At 37.2% G+C, this 25909-nt stretch overlaps 1 pseudogene; it reads left to right on the top strand.

Annotated features, from left to right (window-relative positions):
• Window positions 1–22497: 22497 nt before the first annotated feature.
• Window positions 22498–24330, top strand: LOC143601555 (metal transporter Nramp2 pseudogene; annotated as a pseudogene).
• The last annotated feature ends 1579 nt before the right edge of the window (window positions 24331–25909 follow it).

A 25909-nucleotide genomic window follows, 5' to 3' on the forward strand; every position in this document is an offset into this window, starting at 1 on the left:
TAATTAAATAAAATATTAAGAAACTATTAAAAACTTAGATTAACTAAGATGATGAAAATAACTACCTATGCTAGAATCCCCTAAGTTATGGCACTCAATTAATTAGGAAACATAAGTTATGGAACTGAGATCGTAAGATAAACCCTCGATAGAAAACACGATCAGGACCCTTGAACTTCAAGAAGACACCTATGGATTTCTAATAAGTTTTAAGACACACCAGTTTTATGAATTAAACTTCCTTACGGTTATTTAATTATTTATATCTAAGTATCTTTATGACGAAATCTTAACTTACAGCGCGGAAATCAAAGATAGCTAAGCAGACTCAATTGACTTAATAGACTAAGTTGACAATCAAACCTAGACGGACTCCTTACGAATAACTAAATCTAGCAATCCTGACCAACAAAGATATATCAATAACCTATCACCTTACAACTTTCTAGGCTAGAAGCTCACTTTTATCTATTTAATTAGCTTTATTGTTTCTGTGATTTTAATGCATTTCAATCTTAAACTAGTCAAGAACACACAGTAAATGACCTAACAAAACCTTATCTTATGAAACAATCAACAAGGGTGATGTGAAACAATAAACTTAAGTAAATAAAACCAAGCAATCATTCGCATCAATTAACTCAAACTCAACACTTTACATAAAACATAAAATCCATAACGAAACAAATCCCAATCGAAATCAAACCAAACAAAGGTTCATCACGACCTAGGTAGTTTATGAAGTTTAGTCTAGCATCGTGTAATCTAAACCGAACAAAGTAAATAAAACTGAAAACATGGTGAAAATATAAAGAACGGGAAATCAGAGATGATAAATCTCGTAATCTTCAATCGCGAACGTCTAACTCTTCACCGGCTGTTCTCTAGCCTAAAATACCTCCACGAAACTCGAATAATAGCTCTCAAAAACTCCAAATTCGTCTGGTGGCAGCATGGTATGTTCATGTTAAGGTTATGGATGTTTATATACTAAAAACAGGCCCCAATACTTAAGGAAAATGAACTAAAATAATATCATGTATCACTAGGCGCCGCGCGGCCATGGAGTGCCTATGGGGTCTCGCAACGTGGCACATGGGGGTAGGGTGGTCGGTCAGACCGGCCTGGTCTGGCCGGTTCTCTGTCTGGTTCCTTCCTGACGCGTTCCGGATCCTCGTTTTGGCTCTTTTTAACTCGTTTTTCGCCCTTTTCGATCATGATCAACTTTCGGAACCCACGCAACATAAAATTGTTAGTATTATACAAATCTCGACTAAAAACGAACATAAATTATTAAAATATTAAATAAAAAATACACGGGAAACATAAATATTTAGCATTATATCAAATAGAGAAATCTGCAATTTGTCTCCCTTGAAAATAACGTCGCGAGATGGAATAACCACAAAAAAAAATTGCGAACTTTGACTCCCTGTGTTTCTAGGCAGGTTCTTCTGAATCCCACCGTCAGTTGACCTTCCTTTGACCTGTTAAAAATTGTGAAATGACTCATTACCCTTATATCTTCATCTTTATCATCTAACCTAGTGTGTGTTCTTGGTGTTCTTGGTGTAAACGACCGACCAAATCCTTCACCGTTAATGATCCATCAAATTAATCCCACCAATCTTCAATTCAATCCTCACCATGACAAAACCCCAAGCGACGAAGACAAAGACCCAAAAAAACCGAAGACATGGTTTTCTCTCCGGCGACTCATCGGCCGGCCAAAAACCCAACAAAACCCGACATATACCAACAAACCAAAACAATAACAATAACCCACTACAAATAACCCATAAAGACTCCACAATGTTATGTAAAGACGCGAAACGAGATGGCCGAAGGATTTTGGCGCCGCGGTGGCCGAAAAAAAGATTTCGGCGCCGCGGTCACCGGAAAAACGAGATTTCGGTGGCCGAAACAACCCATAACCCACCACAAAACCCGAAGGATTTCGGCGCCGCGGTGGTCGGAAAAACGAGATGGCCGGAATCCATGGCGACGGTGGCTTCCATGGCAGTGGCGTGGTGCCGGAGTTTAGGGTCTTTGATCGGAATTATTTATGGGTGCAGTGGTTGAATTATTGAAGCGATTGGTAATGGGATTTGAGAGATTTGAGGGTTTGAGTGATGAAATCGAGGGTTTGAGAATTTGATTAATTGTTATGAAACTGATGATGAAGATGATGAGATTAAGAGTTGACGATTAAGATGATGAGATTAAGAGTTGGTGGTGGGTTTGAGGATTTGAGGTTGATGATGATGAAGATGAGAGTTGATGATGATGAAAATGAGATATGGTGATGATGATGATGAAGCTTACGATGTTGATGTTGCTATTATTATTATTATTATTATTATTATTATTACTATTATTATATTTATTATTTATTAAAGGAAGATTACTAAAATACCCTTAATATGTTGGTATTATTACTAAAATACCAACTATCAACTGACGGTCAACTGACGGCAGGAGTCAGAAGAACCCGCCGGAGAAACACAGGGAGTCAAAGTTCGCAAATTCTTTTTCAGTGGTTATTCCATCTCGCGACATTATTTTCCAGGGAGACAAATTGCAGATTTCTCTATCAAATATCCTCACACTTATTCTTTTTTCGTCCCTGAAAAAGTTTAATGTAGTTGGATCGTAATCGGAAAATACAGTCTTAAAAACGTATAAGTTAATTTAAATCTCAGATAAACTCAAAAACCATGATCACCGATATTGTTTTCCACTTAAACAATGCCTTAATCTTTGCCGGGACAAATAAGATCCGACAATTATATTACTCAGTGGTTTACACAATTAAGACCTGCATATTTTCAGCTTTTACCGGACCAAACCACCCCAACTTGACTTAAACCTCAAAATTAGCAGATTTAAAACTTTTGTTGCTCTCTTTTTTTTTCATGAATAGTTAAGACGATCAAGGGTATTGTTTATCCACCTAAGCTTAAGCATCAAAGTCTACCAAGCAGCCATTGAATACAATTAAGGTATAATTAATTAATAGCTAGTGTTCCTCACAACATGACATACCCCCGTTATCAAGCAATACACCGAACTATCACGATAGGTGAGTATGCAAAATTTCATCTGTAGGGTTTACATGTGGCGTGTCCCTTGTGGTCCATTTCTTAATGGTAATGAGACGCGAACAAGGGGACCCCACATGGATAACAGCGTGGATGATCAAGTCATTAGTGTATTTGTACTTTTTGTACGTAGTGATCATGTTTATTGACTTATGTGGCAGAAAACTGCGGGTTTGCTCTTTTTAGCTTTATATTAAATATTCACAACCCCACTTAGGAATTGTGAATACCTGGATGAATACACTGCATACAGACCCATGGTCTCTGGACCCGGGGCATCCCATTAATACAAGAATTAAGGTTATAAAACCATACGCCAATAAAGTGTAAAACACTAAAACTAAGCAGTTTAAGATTTATATCACCGACTACATGACATACTCTAACGTTAAACCTACCCAAGCATCATATGATAACGTATTCAAATTTAAAATTCATAATATTTATAACATTTTCACATTTTCATACCAATAAATTGAGGCTTGAGTATGACCCGACCTTTCATTAATTATCTTCCACGGACAAAACGTTTTACCCACAAAAGATTTCTGTTTTACCCATCTTATCAAATTGCCATTTCCTTCTCAAGGCTGAGCCTACCGACACATCCCAAGTTAAGTGTGTTTTCTTTTATATTATCTCATATTATTAGTAGTTTGAAAAACCAACTTCCGATAAATATCACCATCTCCCACTTTAACGCAAAAAAAAACCATATTCAAATGACATTTTTAAAATATTTTTCAATTTCTTTTATTTTTTTATTTTTTATTTCTTTATATATATATTTTTTAAATTAAAAACTGAAAATATATAAAGAGTCGGGTTACAAAACAATTTAAACCTAACTCGTTCGAATGTAAATTGAGTACGAACGAAAGGTTTATTTTCAATAGCTAACGGAAAACCAAATTTTTAAGACATAGTTAGTTTGCAAAGCCCGAAACATTCAAACTGACTCAATGTACATTACCTCCTCCCAGCACTTTAATTGTCTCAATTAAACCCCAAATGCCAACAACCCGAAAATTGAGTCGACAACGAGCGAAAAACCAAACTTTGGCAAAATATATATTGTATAAAATTGTTTTCCATCTCGTTTTTAACCACTAAAAGCATTAATGTCCAACATCCCAAACGAAACCCCAACACTAGATACACTCGGTGAAACGCAAACCGACCCAATCGTATCCGCGAAAACAAATTTTCAACAAGTTCCAACCCAACCAACCGCACCCAACAAACTGAAACAATCTACCAAACCATACTGGCCCGCACCCAAAAACTAACTCTTACACTAGTTTCCAACCTAACCCGACAACTAAGTAACCAAACTAGAGCAAAAACTAACACTAAAAATACATAAAAGCTACAAAATATACAAGAAATCATACCTTTGAGTGATGTAAACAAGGATGAAAGTTGCAAAAGGATAAGAATCTAAGTGTGTGCAAGTGAGAAGATTGGTGAAGAGTTGGTTAAAATTAATGATGGGTTATGATAATGTGATGATATTATGTTGATTTTAAGGTTTAATTTGGTGAAAAATGGTGAAAACATGGTGGATTTGGTGAAGAATGGGGTTAGGGTTCGTGGGTTTTGGGTGAGGGAGAAAGGAGGCTTTGAAAAATGGGTGAAAAATTGATATAATATGGTGAAAATGGAAAACAAAAATGATATATGCATGCAAGCCCACGCCGCGCGGCCTAGGGGAGCTCTAGGGTCGCGTAGCGCGGCACTCCTCTTGTCGTTCCTCGTCTCCGCATTGCGTGGCCGTAAACACACACCCTCGTCGTGTGGCGCGATGGGCGTTTTTAACAGAAAGTTTCAAAGTTTGAGCCCAGTTTTGCCTTAGAAAAATTTCCAGAAAATTACTAAGTCTTTGTTATGCCCATTTTATGTCATTTTTACATGTGAAACTTACCTGGAACTTCTGAATTCTCGTAAAATCCTCTCTTCATGACGGCAATGATTCCTTGAAACGACTCGACGACGCAACAAAACTACAAAAACTAGTGTTAGTGACTCAAAGAAAATAAAATAAAATAAAACAAATTACACAAACTCTACAGTTGAGTTTTCACTCAAGAACCGATTTGATGATTTAGTTCGATGGATAGAGGGGAGTTTCCTCCACCTCGTTTGAATCCTTCGGCCTTCCAAGATAATGATTTAAACGATGGCCATTCACCTTCCACAAATTTCCATTGTCCGGATTCTCTAGCTCCACCGCACCATACGGGAACACTTCTTTCACCAAATACGGTCCCGTCCACTTGATCTCAATTTTCCTGCAAATAACTTCAAATGAGAATTAAATAATAATACTTTATCACATTTCTTGAATTCTTTACCTCCCTTTAAACGTCGATCGTGCAACACTTTCGTCTTTTCCTTGATATCCAACGATCGAGAATATGCCGCATCACGAAGTTTCTGTAACTCATGAATTTGAAAATATCTCTTCCTTGCGGCCTATGTAAGATCAACCTTAACCGTCATCAATTACCAAAACGCATGGTGTTCGAACTCTACGGGAAGATGACATGCTTTACCGTAAACTAGCATAAACGATGCAGTACCCAACGGTGTCTTGTACGCGGTTCTGAATGCCCATAGTGTGTCATCCAATTTCTCCTACCAAACTTTCCGAATAATTCCCACTGTTTTCTCTAAAATTCTCTTCACCCCTCTATTAGCATTTTCGACTTGACCATTCATTTGAGGATGGTAGGCGGTAGACGTGCAATGAGTAACTCCATAACGAGCTAATGCCTTCTCCATGATGGCATTGCAAAAATGAGTACCTCGATCACTAATAGTCTCCCGTGGAGTCCCGAAACGAGTAAATAACTTCTTTAGAAACTTCACAACAACCCTAGCATCATTCGTGGCCAATTCGTGGGCTTCAACCCACTTGGAAACGTAATCTGTAGCCACTAAAATATACTTCTGACCACCGGAAATGGGAAACGGTCCCATAAAATCGATGCCCCAAACATCAAAAATTTCAAGAGTTTGTATGGGATTTTGAGGCATCTCATTCTTCGATGAAATATTTCGGGTTTTGAGGCATCTCATTCTTCAATGAAATATTTCCGGTTCGTGACAAGCATCACACATCTTAACAAACTCCACCGCATCTTTTACAACCGACGACCAATAAAAACCGCTATCAAATACCTTTTGGTTCGTGGCATGTGCTTCATGATGACCTCCCGTTAAACCTTAATGAATATGTCTCAAAATATCCAACCCTTCTTCTTTTTTCACACATATTCTAAGAATCCGGTCACCACCAATCTTGAAAAGAAAAGGATCATCCCAAAAATACCGAGTCACATACCGAAAAAACTTCTTCTTTTGTTGCGTAGTCATCCCTTTCAAAACAAGGCCGGTCGATAAATAATTAGCAAAATCGGTGAACCATGGCAAACCTTGCTTTTCGGCCGCAACAAAATCAATCGACTCATGTGGTAATCTATCTCTAATCTCTTCCTCATGAATCTCTTCCTTTTTCGGATCTTCTAAACGGGAAAGATGATCCGCCGCAACATTATCCGCCCCCCCCCCCTTTTGTCTTTAAGTTCTATGTAATACTCGAAAAGTAAAAGAATCCACCGTATAAGACGAGGCTTCGCGTCTTTCTTGTGAAAGAGAAAACGCAAAGCTGCATGATCGGTAAAAACGATGGTCTTTGAAAGCACAAGATAAGACCGGAACTTGTCAAATGCGAACACAATGGCTAAAAGTTCCTTTTCGGTGGTGGTGTAGTTCTCTATGGCATCATTAAACGTCTTGCTTGCAAAATAAATTGGGTGAAAATGTTTCTCATGCCTTTGCCTCAAAACCGCCCCAACTGCGTAGTCACTCGCATCGCACATGAGCTCAAAAGGTAAGTTCCAATCGGGTGACACGAAAATAGGAGCACTCACGAGTTGCTCTTTCAGAAACTTGAACGCCTTCAAACATTCTTCATCGAACATAAAAGGGAAATCTTTCTTTAGTAGTCGGGTCAATCGTACGGGTAAGTTTTGAGAAGTCTTTAATAAACCGCCGGTAGAAACCCGAATAACCAAGAAAACTCCGTATAGCCTTAACATTTGCCGGTGGAGGAAGCCTACTAATTGTGTCAATCTTCGCCCGATCCACCTCTATACCATCCGTTGAAATTTTACGACCCGACACTATCCCTTCCGTCACCAAAAAGTGACATTATTCCCAATTCAACATCAACTTCGTTTCAATAAAGCGTTTCAACATCCTCTCGAGTTACCCAAACACTGATCGAAAGAATTACCGTACACCGAAAAATCATCCATAAATACCATCATGGATGTATCTATCATATCCTGAAAAATCGCCACCATACAACGTTGAAAGGTAGCCGGAGCGTTACACAACCCAAACGACATGCGACGATACGCATACGTGCCATACGGACATGTAAAAGTCGTCTTCTCTTGGTCTTCTGGTGCGATTGGAATCTGAAAATAACCTGAAGAACCATCTAGAAAACAATAAAATTGCTGACCTGCAAGACGCTCAAACATTTGATCAATAAACGGCAACGAGAAATGGTCCTTCTGAGTGGCATCATTCAACCTCCGGTAATCAATACACACCCGCCAACGGGTAACCATACACGAAGGGATGAGTTCATTCTATTCATTCATGACCACCGTCATCCCTCCCTTATTTGGAACAACTTGGGTCGGACTTACCCATGGAGAATCCGAAATCGGATAAATCATCCTTGCATCCATCAACTTAAGAACCTTTTTCTTAATCACCTCTTGCATATTTCAGTTAAGACGCCTTTGGGGTTGAACCACCGGTTTATACTCATCTTCCATAAAAATACGGTGGTCACAATAAGCGGGGTTGAATATCCTAAAGTCTCCATGCAATCACCCCTTTATTTATCTTCAACACTTCGATCAACTTTGACTTTTCTTCCAATGTCAATTTCGAAGAAATTATAACGGGCAAATTCGAGCTCTCTTCAAGGTAAGCATTGACAGAAAAACCTTCAATTCCAACGTGGCGGGTTTATCTACGTACTCTCACAAATAACCTCACTAACCTCCATAATTTCCGCCAAGCAAGAAACGTCACCAGCCACTTCTTTCTCACTAACCTCCATAATCTCCGTCAACTCTTCATCCACATCCATCCCAACTAAATCGGCTCCAGAAATATAATCAAGACACGTATCAAAACCCGGAATAAAAGAGTTGAGAAAATAGATTGAATGGCATGGACCACTAAAATCATCATTATCACCCGGGTGCTTCATCGACTTAGCAACATCGTAAGTAACATTTTTGTCACCAACCAGAAGTGTGATCCTCCCATTATGCACATCAATACGAGCCTTCCCAGTTCTCTAAAATGGGTGACCAAGAATAATGGGAACCCTCTCGTCGGCCTCCATGTCAAGTACCACAAAATCTACCGGAAACACAAATTTATCTACTTTCACTAGCAAATTCTCAATAATACCTCGCGGATATTTAACCGAACGATCCGGAAATAACAACGACATACGAGCCGGTGTAAGCTCGCCCAACTCCAACTTCTCATACAATGAATATGGCATAAGATTAATACTCGCACCCAAATCCGCCAATGCTTGACTCATCATATCACTCCCGAACATACACGGGATTCTAAAAACACCCAGATCCGACGACTTTTCTGGGACCCGATTCAACACTACCGCCGAACAATCCCCGCTATGTGGAATAGATGAAACCTCTCCCAACCAATCTTTTCTCTTGAACAAATCTTTCAAAAATTTCGCATACTTTGGCATGTGATGGAGAGCTTCAATAAACGGAAGATTGATCTTTACTTGCCGGAACATATCAAGAATATGCACGTATTCCCTCGTTATTTTTTATGCTTGAGACGAGCGGGATACGAAACATTGGCAAGATCAATATCGGGTGGTTGTCGAAATTCGACCGGCTTTTTCTCAACTTCTGGCTCAATAATTGGTGTTTCACCTTGTGACTTACCCGGAGCCTCCATCTCAATCTCTTCATCTACCAATTCCTCTTCTTCAACTCCAACCCTTTCTTTAACAACCTCAGGACCCAAAACCCTTCCGCTACGAGTAGTAATGGCTTTCAATTGAGCGGCCGGATTCGGCTGAGTAGTACCAGAAAATTGTCCATGAGGCCTTTCGTCGAGACGACGAGCAATATCGCCCACGGACCTTTGAAGGTTAACTAACGATGATTGTTGATTCTTGAAGAGTAAGTCGTGCTCGGTAAAGTTTTTTTGTGTGGCTTGATCTCTCTTCAAGATTTGCTTCATCATATCCTCTAGCCGTCCCAAACCTCCATTCGAATCCTGCACATTATTTTGAACATTAGTACCATTGTTATTATTATTAAAGTACTGACCTTGTCCTTGATGATAAGAATTTTGAAAGTCATGTGGGACGCCCGCCGGACACCGGTTGGAGTTGTTCTAATTTGGGTTCTTGTAGGTGTTCAAATTTTGATTGTTGTTGTTGTAATTGTTGGGAAACCTCTTCTGACCAGCAACAAAATCGTCCTCTGGATTCATCACCGGGCACTCCAACGTACCATTTCTACCCCTACAAAACTCACACTTGTCCACCTTCGTCTTAAGTTCCTTCACCTCTCTAGTTAATGACTCCAAAGTAGCAGCAACACTAGTATTCAGATTAACTTGGTGTACACCTCAAGCAGATGAAGATGTACTAGTGACAGGATTTGTATACCCGCGTTGTGGCCCTTTGGCGTAGTCCGATTGAGCAAAGCTTAAAACATCTCGTTATATTCGGTGACATTTTTCCTTGCCATTAGATTTCCTCCCGCAACCGTGTCGAAACGAACTTAGGTTTCGTATGTTAGCCCATTGTAAAATTTCTCCACGAGAGCCCATGGAGTTAAACCATTATGTGAACAACGGGAAAGAAGGTTTTGAAAGCGCTCCCAAGCATGGCAATAGGGTTCATCCAGCTCCATGTGAAAGGAGTGAATCTGTTCACGAAGAATAGCCGCTTTAGCAGGTGGGAAGTATTTCTTGATAAAAGCATAACGCAATGCTTCCCAAGTACTGAATGTGCCAGGTGGCTGAGTGTCAAGCCAAAGAGTCGTTTTTCCTGCAAGTGAAAACAGAAAAAGATGTAAGAAAATAGCATCTTCAGTAGCACCTTGAAAATTAAAAAGTTTTAAATCGCGGTAAAGTCGGTTAATGTGTGCCGGTGCATCCTCGTCATCACGCCCATGAAACTGATTAGTTTGAACGAGGATGTTCATGACGTATGATGGAATCTGCCACGAGTTGGGATTTTCGATCTCGGGAATGATGATGCATGATTGGGTTTCGGTTAAACCATCGAAGGCTTGAGCAGCAACTGTTATTTCGTTGGCCATTTGAACTTCTGGTTGACTTTTCGGACTTTCTGGTAGTGAACTCTGTGGTGACGACTTTGGTGTAGACACAGCTTCTGACAGTTGTTTCTCTGCTGACGAACTAGCCTCGGTCTTGAACGGAGAAAATTAAAGAGCAGCCAGCGGTGGGCCTTACGAACGAAGATGTGGCATATACCTTAAAAAAGCAACAGACCAAGTAAGTAGACTAAAAATTATAAAAACTAAAACAAAAACAAACTAAAATTTAATTAGACTCCTACGACTCAAACGAAAATAAAACAAATAGCACGTATGTAGAAAGTAAGTCTAACCAAAGCTAATAACGCAATCGCCAAAAGTCCCTGGAAACGGCTCCAAAAACTTGATGTGCTAAAAGTAGTCAAATAATTATTAACTAAAATTATGCTAAACTAGACACTAAGTAATACTCTAGACTCTTAAACTTAACTTAAAATACTAACCGGCAAGTGTACCGGTCGACTCTAGTACAGCTAAGTAAGTCCAGATATCGAACCCACAAGACTCTTTAAATTACGAAACTAGCAAATTAGACTCGACTAAAAGACACGACTATTTAATAATATTGTTTGTGGGGGGTTTAAACTAATTATTATTAAACTAAAATAAACCCTAATTAATTAAATAATAATAAAACATATTCATTACTTAAAACCTAATTAATTAAATTATTAATAAACTTAACCCTAATTGATTATTCTAATATTAAAATTAAAACCCTAATTAAATAAAATTATTAAGAAACTATTAAAAACTTAGACTTACTCAGATGATGAAAATAACTAACTACCTATGCTAGAATCTCCTAAGTTATGGCACTCAATTAACTGGGAAACTTAATTTATGGAACTGGGATAGTAAGATAAACCCTCGATAGAAAACCCGAACAGGACCCTTGAACTTCAAAAAGACACCTATGGATTTCTAACAAGTTTTAAGAAACACCAGTTTTATGAATTAAACTTCCTTACGATTATTTAATTATTTATGTCTAAGTATCTTTATGACGAAATCCTACGTTACAGCGCGGAAATCAAAGATAGCTAAGCAGACTCAATTGACTTAATATACTAAGTTGACAATCAAACCTAGACGGACTCCTTACTAAGAACTAAATCTAGCAATCCTGGCCAACAAAGATCTATCAATAACCTATCACCTTACATCTTTCTAGGCTAGCAGCTCACTTTTATCTATTTAATTAGTTTTATTGTTTCTATGATTTTAATGCATTTCAATCATAAACTAGTCAAGAACACACAGTAAATGACCTAACAAAACCCTATCTTATGAAAAAATCAACAAGGGTGATGTAAAACAATAAACTTAAGTAAATAAAACCAAGCAATCATTCGTATCAATTAACTCAAACTCAACACTTTACTTAAAACATAAAATCCATAACGAAACAAATCCCAATCAAAATCAAACCAAACAAAGGTTCATCACGACCTAGGTAGTCTATGAAGTTTAGTCTAGCATCGTGTAATCTAAATCAAACAAAGTAAATAAAACTGAAAACATGGTGAAAATATAAAGAACGGGAAATCAGAGATGATAAAACCTGTAATCTTCAATCGTGAACGTCTAACTCTTCAACGGCTGTTCTCTTGCCTTCTAAACCTCCACGAAACTCGAATAATAGTTCTCAAAAACTTCAAATTCGTCTGGTGGAAGCATGGTATGTTCAGGTTAAGGTTAGGGAGGTTTATATACTGAAAACAGGGCCTAATACTTAACGAAAACGAACTAAAAATAACATCAGGTATTACTAGGTGCCGCGCAGCCATGGAGTATCCATGGGGTCGCGCGGCGCGGCGCATGGGGGTGGGGTGGCCGGTCAGACCAGCCTGGTTTGACCGGTTCTCTGTCTGGTTCCTTCTTGACGTGTTCCGAATCCTCGTTTTGGCTCTTTTTGACTTGTTTTTCACCCTTTTCGATCACGGCCAACTACCGGAACCTACGAAACATAAAAGTGTTAGTAGTATACAAATCTTGACTAAATGCGAATAGAAATTATTAAAATAATAAATAAAATATACACGGGAAACATAAATATTTAGCATTATATCAACATCCAATTTCGGGTGCACAGACTCGTTCGATTTCCCGAGGACCCTTTTTGTTGGCCCTGATTCTGATTACCCGATGAATTACCACCTCGGTTACCGTCTTTGTTATACCCATGATTCTGATTATACGAACCCTGCTGCTGATAACCGCCTTGGCGGTAACTTCCCTGTTGTCTGTTCCGGTTCACTCCCTGAAAGTTCGGGTTTGACTGCGTAGCCGCGTACCGGTATCGAAAGTTCGGGTGATTCCTAAGACCGGGATGATAAGTATTTGAATTAAAACCTTGGCCCTTGGAATCCCCGTAAGCATAAGTAACCTCCTCGGGCTCCTCATCATCATCATAAAACTCAATGCAATTTTCTGCCTTTTGCTCGGCTCACCGTATTCTTTACATACCGGAAATTTAACCCCGACTTTACCAACTTCTTTCTTTTTCCCTTTTCTATACCCATCCATTTCACGTTCCAACTCGGCAATCCATTCAGACTCACTCGCGACTGACTATACTGACCTAGAAGAAGTCTGGTGTCTTCGTCTTTCTGTTTTTGCCTCTGACATAAAGTCTTCACACATAAACACCAGAAAATCCCAATCATCTTCCTCGGTTGGTTTAACAGCTGACCGTGACATGAAGATTTTAAATGTTTTCTATCCTCGTAAGTCAACCCGTCAAAAAAACACTTCACCAATTCCCATAAAGCAATCTGATAGTATGGCCATTTTCTAATCATCTCTTTAAATCTGGTGAATTCCTCGTGAAACAGTTCGCCCGGTAACTGTGAAAAATGGTGAATCTCAATTCGGGCCTCGTTTGTCTTCGAGTGTGAATAATACTCATTAAGAAACACCTGCTGCATCTCGGCCTAATTACAAATATTGTGCATCGGTAGCGAGTTAAACCTGTGTTACGTTTTGTCTTTCAATGAAAACTGGAATAACCACAATTGAACCTCGTCCTAATCAAACGTACCATCTCCAATGGACCCACAAATAGTTGAAAAACCACACAAGTGTGAATACGGGTCTTCTGAGGCCATCTCGTGAAAATGAGGTACGATGTTGATGTACAATGGGCAGGATTTAAAAGTCTGTTATCCCTATATATGAACTTGCGGGACAATCGGTGATGCACCGTCTGAAATGGTCGGTCTGAACCGACGGTTAACACCCTGAAGCGGGGCTATATAATTCCTCCTTCACCCCCCCCCCCCACCGGGATTTAACAAACCTTCTCTGCTAACCTGAATACCCTTACCTCTGTTAACTATTTCTGCTCTGTTAACCATGTTTCTTACAATACCATTTCTCCCCATGTTTTTGTTAACGAACTCACCCTGTCTCTGAATCACCGGTTCTTCCACCACTACATCCCAATTTTCATTAGCCTCAATTATTGGCTCAAATCCATCGTTGTCCCTTACTCGCCAATCTGTCCCGTTATTACCTTCAACACCGTAACCCGCATCATTCCTTTCCCCGTCTTCTTCATCCTCTGTATGGATACTGACATAGTCCTCATCATGATTAATTTGAACTCTACGTCTGGGGTATTATGTGGGGTTGATGGTCTGGCCTGATCAAAGTTTTGGTTATGGTTTTGGTTTCTAGATAAGTGAGCTGAGTTGTTCGGGTTAGGTTGTCGGTTGGAATTTATTGGTGGAAGTTGGTCATCTTCGAGTTGGAAGTCATTGGCTGGGTTGAAAACATTGTTTTCTTGTAGTGGGTTTGGGTCTTGATTCTGGTTTTGATTCTGATTCTGGTTCTGGTTTTGGTTCTAAGGTTGACCTTCCATTTCCGATCCTCTATTTCGAGCTCGGTTCTGCTGGGCTAATCTCTTAATCTCGGGCTCGAAAACAAGCGGTAATTGTCTGCCCGAGTGGCGGGTATGCATAAACCTGTTACCCGCACAAACAACACACCCCACGTATAATGGAAAAATAAAATTTTAACTAAAAACTAAAATATAAAACTATACTTAAACTAAAATAAACAAGAAAATCAAATAACACGATAAACACTAAGCGCACTAACTCCACAGCAAAGGCGCCATTCTGATTGTAGATTGTTGTTATCTAGTCAAAAACAATTAAAATCAATTCCTAATCACCTAAGCAAGCTAGGGTAAGTAGGGTGTCGAACCACGAAGAGTATGTGGTAAGTGTAATCATGTAACCAATTTATAATATTATGAAGTAATAAAGTGTAGTGCTGATCACACAAGCAAATAGTTTGGTTTTAATAATGATTAAGCAAGTTAACAAATTTAAGCAATTAACAAAAGCAAATCACACCCGGGGTTCAAGAATGCAAACACACAGTAATCTCATGCAACCTAACAGATTAACTATTATTGATTAACACAGACTAATCAACAAGCTAAACCTTAGGCACGAACAATCGCTAACACACGGCACTGGTTATCAAACAGTCCCTGCCAGTGTGACTCAACTAATGGCAATTGTATGCTTCTTTGTATTCAACTAATCAAAACAATCCTATGAGCAATTATTATATCAACTGACGAACTAATCGTTCTGATCAATGTAAACCTAAACCGACTGAATGCACAACAATACTAAATATCAATACTCATAGATTAACCAATAATAATTACAAATCATTCGTTCTTAGTACATGAGAAAACTGAAAGTAATACAAACTTTACATCCCGGGTATGCTTCGAAGGATTTGTCCGAGCCTCGACATCACGAAATCTTCAATTCTAATAAATGGAACATGGGTATGATCTCGGTATGAATTGGTATGATGGATTTGCCCTCTCTTTGCTCTAGAAACTGCCTGGAATGAGTTAGATGAGAATAGGGTTGTCCAAAGAATATTATAACAAAAACCCTAACATTCCCGTCTTCGCCGCCCATCGCGATACGCGATGGGGTCTTCTGGGGTCCATCGCGTATCACGATGGACCAAAGTCAACAATTACAATATTATAATCCCATCGCAATACGCGATGGGTCTTCAGGCTCTCCCATCGCCTATCGCGATGGGACTCTTCACCAGCAGCAACTTATATTCTGCATTGTTTTGCGTGCTAGACATCCCGGGTCTTCATCCCGTGCTCAACAGGTCCAAATTAGTTGTTTTAAATATTTGTGACCTGAAATACAATACACGCGTATGAAGTACCAAAGTTCCCATAATAAACAGTTAAACGAGCTTAAATATATACAAATTAACCAACCATCACAATAAAAGATAATTTTGTCAGGATTTTACATTATTCCTTTGACATGTTTACAAACCAAATATGATACGTCAAAGGACTCGATTGCATTTTTCTAACCAAGCACATAACGTGAATTCATTTCAATTCCTTTGACAATTTAGAATTCGATTAAAAAACCCAACATTTTTATAACACCCTAAATTATATTTTATATATATATATATATAAATATATATATATATATATATATATATATATATATATATATATATATATATATATATATATATATATATATATATATATAAAATTAGCAACTCAACTATACATCATGATTTGTACCTTAAGCTTTAGTGGTTTGTACCCACTTTTGGTTTTTCTTTTTCAATTTTTATCATTAATACTTTTAACCCAACACTTTAACATCTTTACAGTTTAATCCCAACATTTTCACTTTCAACTTTTGTCTACTATAATTTTAATCTTTTACAAATTTTACGTTTTAAGTTACGGTCTAACTTTTGTGAATTAACATGTCACAACGTGGGGGTGAGATTCAATGTTTTTACGCCTAATGCTCCCGTTTCACGGGCCCCACCCATTTTGTAGATCGACTTAGTTATTGTTAATTATGTTTTACATTTTACGTTTAATGTTCTTTCGGTTTAATTTTTTTGTTTCTTATTTCTTTCTTTATGCAAGTTTTTTCTGATGATGGCAATCGCTGACGTGGTGTGGCATGGATGCTATTTGGTACGACTTTACGCCTCCATCGCAACGCGGGTGCACAATTCTAGTATATATACCATTTTGGAAGATGTTTGGTTTTGAGGGTTGTACATCCTGCATCAAGTGATGTATATTTAGAAGTGTAGATGTTTAAACCATATTTCATCCACTAACTTCATTTTTTTTTAAACACAAAGGTTCCACACACACAGACAAGCTATTCACATAATGTTGTTGGTGTGGTCGTAAGGGTGCTTGTCTGCTAAACAAACCACTTGGGTTCGATTCTTGTAGTGGCCATTAGTTTTTTTTATTTTTCTATTTTAATTTATAATATAAATTTTTAAAAAACACCATTCGTTTTAATCATATTTACATTGTTGTCCCTGAACTTTACAAGAGTTAAACTAGAGCCTATGTAAACTTTAATAAATTAATTTTTTTGTTTTCCATTATGTTATTTTCAAATTTTCTATATTATTTTGTTTTGTTGTCTTTTAAAAATGTTGTGTTGTACTTATTGTTTTGTTGATGTCTTTCATCAACATGACCCATCGTACAACGTTTTTATGTCTACTTTTCATTCGCATTTTTTAATGGTTCATGAAAAGTGTGATGGTGGTGACTCCATGTTTTCGAGTGAAGTAGATTTGTCAATAAACAATTTTACACCCCTCTTCCCCAATACCCCTGCAACGTGAGATGTAAATAGTTCAGAACAATTTTAAGGTGTATTGTTATGTGTTTTAGCTTATTTATCTTATTTTGTTATTCTCTGTTTCTTTTAAACATCTTATAAATTCATCAAAATTCTTTTGGTGCCCAATATCTTGTGGGTCCACAAATATTAAAATGTTAGCGTGACCAGCTCCTATTTTCACTCTCTTGATTTAGATATTTAGTTTTAGTATAAAAGAATCCAATTATAATAGAGAGGTGGATAAGTAGGCAATAAGTTGCGCCATCACCTTTTTAGTTTTAGTATTATGATTTACATACTTTTGATGGTTGTAATGGAGATTCCATTTTTGGGATAGATAGCAGGATTTAGGGTTCTAACATTAGATATTTGATATTAGATATTTAAGTGATGAGATTTTGTAGATTAATATTTTTGCAAGTTTATTTTTCTATTGAATTCAAGGACGTTGAATTAATTTTCTTGTCAAAAGATTCGGATTTTGCATCAGTCTCATTTCTTTTTCTAAAGTGACTATTTTTTTTTCTTAATAAGAACCTTATGTACTTTGTGAATGCTTGAGTCATATAATCGTACTTTGGAGTTAGTTTCACTTCCCATTTCTTTCCACCAAAGTTTTTACACAGATGAGTTGCTATTGATTGAAATGACATTGATTCATTTATATTTTTCTAGTAAAGATACGGTGTAACTACTCGAGTCGTATAGTCTGTATACAGTCATACTATAGGGTTTCATTTTTCATTTATTGCTTTGTGTTTGTTGATGCAGATGATTTGCTTTTGATTGAACACACCATTATTCATTTATATATATCTAGCTGAGAACCTGATCGAGATACACTTGCTTTAGTGGGTGTTAATATAGAATTAGGAAAACCATCCAAAAGGAAGTACGGTCGCTCCAAGGTCCGATCATAGTGGTGACCGTGACGAACCTAGGATTTAATTTTATAAGGGGAGATTGGGGGTTAACCAAGGACGATGGAGATTTTCAGGTATAGCTAACACTACGAAAAGCTGCCCCATCCTTTATAAGTTTATGTGTAAGTCTGCCGGTGCTCGTGTTCATAATCGTCATGTGTCCCTAGCCTTTAATTTTTTCTTTATAAGGATCTTTCTTTATATCACATAGGAATTAGAATTAATTCGGGTTTATCTTACTGTATAATAATATTACTATTATTCTTGCAAGGAGAAAAAGAAACATTTGTATACCACCACAAATTTTGTTCTTTATACGGTGGAAGGTTCCAATTCTATGTTAATGGATGTTATAGGTTTAGCGCATGTAGCCCGTATAATACACACATTGTTAAAAAACATAATAAAAAAAATTAAATTTAATAATATACATAATAACATACCTTATGGATTAATAAGATAAATAATGTTAAACTAAAATTTTATATTTTATAATTCATAAATATCGTGTTTAATATTTTATATATAATTACCATAAAGCTATTACAATAGAGTGGCAGGCAAACAGGCAACAAGCTGCGCCGCAACCCCCCTTTTGAATAGCAAAGCCAATCCTGCTAAAAGCGAAGCTTTGGGACCTAGGAACTGAATAGGTTCCGTGTACGACACGCTAAACCCTACTAAAAAAATTTACAACCTCTGAGGCCAGAAAAAACATTTAACAATAAATATCTAAAGAAATCATTTAACAAAACATTTAAAGTTACATTTATAACTTTATAAGTAATTATATAAATAGTAATATGATTAGTTGTCATTTTTAGTTAGTTACTCTAATTGAATGACATGTGAAACAATTATTTTGTTTTAATATCGATATATGTATGGCCAGAAGATAAATAAACGTATTGTTTTATAATTATAAAATATTATATTTGAATTAAAGTAAAAGCCTTATAATCGTTAAAAACGTACTAAAATAAGAAAAAACATTATGATTTGTATTGAAAATGTATACTAAGTTTTGTATTGGAAAATTGGTTTTTATCGGTCCCAATTATTGCATTTTGGTCATTGTCGGTCTCAACTAACGAATTGGTCACTGATGGTCCTAACTTTTAATATATTTGTTCTTAACGGTCCGCGGCTAACAGAATCTTAACTTCGTTAGTTTCTGGTCGCCGGAAAAACGTTTTTGGCCGGGAAAATCAATTTTTTTGCTGGAAAATACCGCCATCACCACCAATTGACTCACCGCCAACCAACCACCATCACTTAAGCACCATCAAATGATTCCGACGATGGTTCTAGGGTTCCGACGACTTCAATAATTAAGACTTTTATTAGAAAAAGGTTCATAAAGGTACGATACAAAGTTATCATGATGTTTGGGACAAAATTGTTGAGTTTTCGGGAAAAAAATGTGTGTTTTCCGGCTAAAAACGTTTTTCCGGCAACCTGAAACTAACGACGTTAGAATTTTGTTGGTCGCGGATCGTGAGAAACAAATAGGTGAAAAGTTGGGACCGTCAGCAGCCAATTCGTTAGTTAAAACCGACAGTGACCAAAAGACGATGGTTAAGACTAATAAAAAACAATTTTCTTAAGTCTATTATAAGGCTGAGGGGTGTGGGGGGCTTTAATGGGGGCTTTAGTGGGGGCTCCAACCAATAATATTATGACGTGTGGCAGAGAGAGAAACTGGATAAGGGGGTTGTTGGAGCCCCCGTTGGAGCCCTGGCCCTTGGTGTGGAGGGGCTCCAGCGAAATTTTTATTTTTATTTTTTTATAAATATATTCAAACAACGTATTATTAAAAAAACTCATAAATTATTAAAAAACACACATTAATAAAAAAAACACATTAATATCTAAAATTCAAATTACAAAAAAAAAATATACTAAAAATTAAACAAACAATAATACTTAATAATAACACTAATCTAATACAAGACGAGTACCACGACATTTTTTTTGTGTTAGTTTTGAGAGGATTTTAGGAGGAAAGGTGTATAATTGTGAAATGAAGTATATTTTATAAAGGTATATATTTATAGTTTAAGAAAATATTTTTTTTTAATTTAATATGAGCTCAACGGCTCTTTTCCGTAAACCTATATAGAAAATATTTTTTTTTTTGTTTTTTTCGGCTCCCAACGGTCCAAAATACCTCAAAAGGTGTGCTCCTTTCTCTCTTCTCCCGCTAACCAGCTCACGCCTGCATTGTTTTTCGCGTTAGCGCCCCGTTAGCGCCCCGGTGGTGTGGTGTTAGCGCCTGAGGGCGCGAGCGAAGGGGCTCTAGCGCCCCGTTGAAGCCCCACACCCCTCAGCCTAAGGAGGAATGAATAAGGAGGAATGAATGAGTTAAGCTTTGCACACATAGATTTATAATCATTATTTATTCCACTAATTATAAAAATATATTTGGATTAATTAATTTTTGCACATTTTTATAAATTTATAACCATTGTTTATTTTAGAGCCGGTTGAGGCATAGGACGACGTGGACGACATGCTGGCATTTAATTTTTAGGGGCACAAATTGTATATATATTCTTAAAAAAATATGTATATTTAATGTTTTACCTTATTCTAAAATAACTAGTTTGGTCTAGTGGTAAAGTGATATGACTCACAACCAAAATGTTGTAGGTTTTAGATTCACTTGAGAAATTTTTAAGCTTATTTTTATACAAAAAGTGTTTTTACACAACTTAAATAATAACCAAGTAAGCTCATTTAAAAATTTAATTGTTTAAACCATACAAAAAACCATTTACATAAGGCCTATATATTTTTGCTTATATTATTTCGTTACTCGTTAAGGTCTATGAGTCTTTTTATTTCGACATGGCCGAGATATATAAATTCACGGATACAACCCTCGTTTATTCTACTAATTTCATTTCTTTTTAAAAGAAAAAGAACATATTTAATAACCATAGAAAAAACTTATGATTAATGATAGTTGGAAGTAATGTATGAATACTAATTTTTTTTTTTGAACGGCCAACTAAGTAACGCCGGGTACTCCGTACGCGGCCATCATTAGTTAAAGGTAGCCCGAGCCGGCCACTAGTCCAGGCGGACGGAGCCCCTAGCGGTCCACCTGCTGAGGGATTCACCGGATAAAACCCGACCCCCACGCCCGCCAAACGGCACGACAGCGAGGAACCGGTAAAACCTGTGAGATCAGGACTCGAACCCTGGCAAGCCAGGGTCATCCCTCATATCTCTCATATAAGTTGGTGGTAGTGAGATTTGATCCCCCTACCTCTCACTTGTAAAATGAATACTTTACCATTGAGTCACAACCAACTTATTATATATATATATATATATATATATAATAAGTTGGTGGTACATATAATTGTTATTTCTTAATTTAAAAATTTTTATTGGTAAAACTCTAAAATATAAAAATAACTCAACTTGTATACAAGAATCTAAGAAAGGTTTTATTTTGTGGGATTCTAAATCAGGATTACTAAAACCATGGAGTGGGGAAGTATTTCAAAACCTTAGCAATGAATCTAGCTTATAAAAGAGAAAAATACCGTAATCGTTCGATCTTTTGCTTGTAGCTATGTCAGTCATTTTTGTGTCGTTATGTATTAGTGTAACGAGACTACTAAATGCTTTTATTGACATATAAATGTAAATGATTATGCATATAAGTTTGTGAAGAAACACGGATCTACTCTCCTTAACGGATCCTAGATCCAATGAGTCAATAGGGTAGGATACGGTTAACTGCCAATACGAATGAACTCATTTTCCCAAAGTCCAGTGACGAATACCTGCAAAACAGACACCGTGAGCTCGTTATGGGAAGGACAAGAGGGGGGTCTTCCCGTAACCACCCTCCGGCGTGAGAATAAGTACAGTTTTGACGAAGATAATGCACTTAAGTAAATTGAAAGAGTACAGTGGAAGTGAATAAATACCTCATGATGATTGAGAGAGTATTTATAGCCGAAGGGTGTGGGGAAGTAATTGGGCCAGCTGTCCCTTTAGAACATGCTCTTATAACCGCCTGGACACGTGTCCTCATATGATAGGTTCAACTTATACGTTGCATGTGCATGTATAACAACCTAGACACGCGTCTTTTTGATATTGGTTAAAAGATAATATTAGCCATGTGCATGGTTATAACGGCCTTACCAGGTGTTACCGGCTGATTGGCCGAAGGATCACGTATTGCCCAAGAAAGCATCTTGGCAAATTTTCTAGAAGGTAATTAGTTATTGACAACTGTCCCGGAGCATTACCTCGTGGTCATTTACGCGGAAGGGTATTCCTTCTTGCGGATGACTTTTGAGGGTGCCAGGGTGCTTCCGCATGGGCCATGAGGGTGTTTCTTTCTCAGATGATTTATGCGGATGGTTCATATGTCCCGCGGGTGCCTTATGAAGGACTTCTGGTTAACTCGCGGGTATTACTTAAGGGTATTTGGGTCTTTTTGATTCCCTACCTCTATAGTTTGCTAACATTTTTTTTCTCTCTCTGTCTAATGGTCGCATTATCATTAGTTTCTTTGGTACTTCCATCGAAATCATGTTTTCCAATAAGAAAATAAGCATAATAAACATAACTATTTAAAGATTATAGATCTTTATCGAGAAATTGAAGGCACACTTCAAGCATGGAATTTATTAAGATTTTTGATGAAGAGGAGAAGATGTTTCAGTGAAGTTTTTACATTTGTGGCTTTCTTTCAACAAAGAGTAGCTTTCTCATTTATTACTATTTACATTATATATATTTTTAATAGATTTATAAACCAAAATAATGTAAAATGGTAAAAGAAATTAGAATTGAAGCTTTTTATTTCTTCCTTCTTTTTGAAAGTCGACTTAATTATAAGCATAATCGGATAATGATGTTTGTTAGAATTGAAGCTTATTTAATTTTCTTTTTAACTATAAACACAAACAAGTCATGTTGTTCATTAGCTACTTGCTAAAAGCTTGATTTGAACCAAACTTAAGTTAGTTAGCGTCAAAGCTTCAGTTAACTAACTTGAATAGCCTGGGTTTTTCAATGAAGACTCATGTTTAATCTTCACAAACAACATTTTGAAGGGGGTACGAGTGATTCAATAAGGAAAGACTGAATCTTTGTGATCTCTAGTTTGATTCAGAGGTCGTTCGAATTTTACCATCGGTGTGCATTCGGACAGGTGTGTTTTACCTGAGATTAGAGATAGCTTGAAGGAGCTTAAAGGCTCCATACGTCTAAATTGATTTAGCTGACGGTGATTTTTTACCATTTGATCACCCGCATAAAATACTTAGGCAATTCTTTGTTGGAAAAAAATAAAATAATTTGATTATCCTAAAAGTAAATCCAATTATAAAAGAAATCGAGAGGAAGGCTAAGAAAAATGTTCCAAGCGGTGACCAACACCACCGTCTTATCATCTCTCCGGCGATGAACAACCCTTCACCTGAATCCGAAGAAGATGACAAGCACCTCCTCCAATCGTCAAAGAGGCAGCCTACGTAACCCAGCAGAAAATCACAATCGACGGCTTCGATTCATTCTCCGAGACGCCAGCCTTCTCATGGAAGAAGCTGTGGCTGTTCACCGGGCCAGGGTTTCTAATGAGCATTGCCTTTCTGGAAGGGTGCGATTGCCGGCTACTCCTTGCTCTGGCTGCTGATGTGGGCCACGCTCATGGGCTTACTCATCCAGCTGCTGTAGGGACGAGTATTCCAAGTGGACCACATTCGTGCTGTGGGTTATGGATGAGGTGGCACTCATTGGAGCTGATATTCAGGAAGTCATTGGTTCCGCGATTGCCATTCAGATTATAAGTAACGGTCTTCTTCCCATTTGGGCTGGCGTGCTCATCACTGCTTCTGATTGGTTAGTCTCTTATTAAAGCATCGTTTTGTGTTATCATTAGTCTACAATGAATGTCTTTTTCGTGTTTGGATTTGCGATTTCAAAGTGATTATTATCCATTTCAATGTGAACGATTAGGATAATGTAATGAACATTTGTATAATCTTTATCAACAGTTTCATGTTTTTACTTGTTGAGAACTATGGAGTGAGGAATTTGGAAGCTGTTTTTGCACTTCTCATCTCAACTATGGGGCTATCATTTGCTTGGATGTTTGCTGATGCAAACCCTAGTGGGAACGAACTTCTAATAGGTTAGAATTCTGTCATGTTTGTACGTACCTAAGGTGTTAATTTCATCCCCATTTAGCAATGAGCGTTACGTTTATCTGTAACGTGTCGAACCAAGGAACAAGTTAATTGTGTACAGAATATCCAAAATGTGTATTTTTCAACAAGTTGTTAATATTCGTCACACGAATTGCATGCACTTACTAATGCACTTATAGAATGAAAACTAAATATTATGTACATAAGCCGTTTAAACCCAATTTGAATGATAAACCCTAGAATCTAGAAATTGATAAATCTGTAGTTTGTTTGCTTGCTTAATTAGTGTTAGGGTTAATGTTGTTGGATTAAAAACGAACTACAAGCAAAGATAAATTACATATTAGATGGTGAATTGATGGTTAACGGCGACATGAACAACATCGACCAAACATGAACGGCTTCGATGATTTGTAGGTTGATATAATTCAATTGCTCAAAGGGTGATCCGGAGGTTTTGAGGATTGTGCAGCAAAGGTTAATTGAAAAATATAATGATTGTTATATGGTTAATCCTAAACGAGTTATAATGGGTTGCTAATATATTAAATTCGTATCATAACTGATAGATTATACTGAATTGTGAGTGTTGGTATGCCGCTTATGGCAAGTATAACAAGATTCTGATTCAATTTCCCTGTTAACAACGAAAATTGTGGCTCAAGCTTGTTAAACGGGTTGCAGGTTTGTGGAATGGGTATGATAAACGGGTACGGGTAATTGGGTAAACAGGTTATGATAACATAATATCCAGAATTTGCCATATGGTCCTTGGAGTATGAAGAGGTAAGCAATTACGGTTAATAGTTTAGTTTAGGGTGAGATTTATAATATCTTGAAAGTTTATCATATATTAACTAAATAATTAAACAACAATATTATAATAATTAATTAACTCGATATTTTATTTATAAATTTCTCGAACATAAAAACTGGTCGGGTAAATGATAAGAATATAATTTTGAAAAATCCGAGTTGTTACACTGATGGAAAGAAAGAGGTGCCAAAGACTGAGGCCTGGACTACCCTTTTGGATAGTGGATGCTCTCGTCATATCACCGACAATATTGACCTTCTAAGAAATGTGAAGAATATTCAAGGGGGTTATGTAGCTTTTGCAGGTAATTCATGGGGTATGATAGCAAAAGAAGGGGATGTGTCAAACGGTAGTATTACATTTGAAAAAGTTAATTATTGTGACAAGGTGGATCACAATATGTTGAGAGCGTTTCTCAAATTTGTGATAAAAAGTATACCACCGTTGTACCGACATGGAGTGCATAATACTCAAACCAGGATATGTCATTCCAGAAAACATGGTTGTTATGCGATCTCCTAGGTCGTATGATATTTATGTTCTAAACATGAGTTCTAAAGTATCGACTTCTATCTATGTTGAAACGTGTTTTATCTCAAATGCAACTGAGAAAGACTCGATTATGTGGCATAGGCGTATGGGTCACATTCATGTTAGGAAGATGAATCATCTGATGGCTAATGATTTAGTGGAGGGGGTTTCACTAAAATGTTTCAAGTTGATCGATCACTGTGTTGCATGCAAGAAGGGCAAATAAAAGAAGT

Source organism: Bidens hawaiensis, unplaced genomic scaffold (genome assembly GCF_021521415.1).
Source record: "Bidens hawaiensis isolate Kalapana, Puna unplaced genomic scaffold, B.hawaiensis_p1.1 tig00056719_1, whole genome shotgun sequence".
Lineage (NCBI taxonomy): Eukaryota > Viridiplantae > Streptophyta > Magnoliopsida > Asterales > Asteraceae > Bidens > Bidens hawaiensis.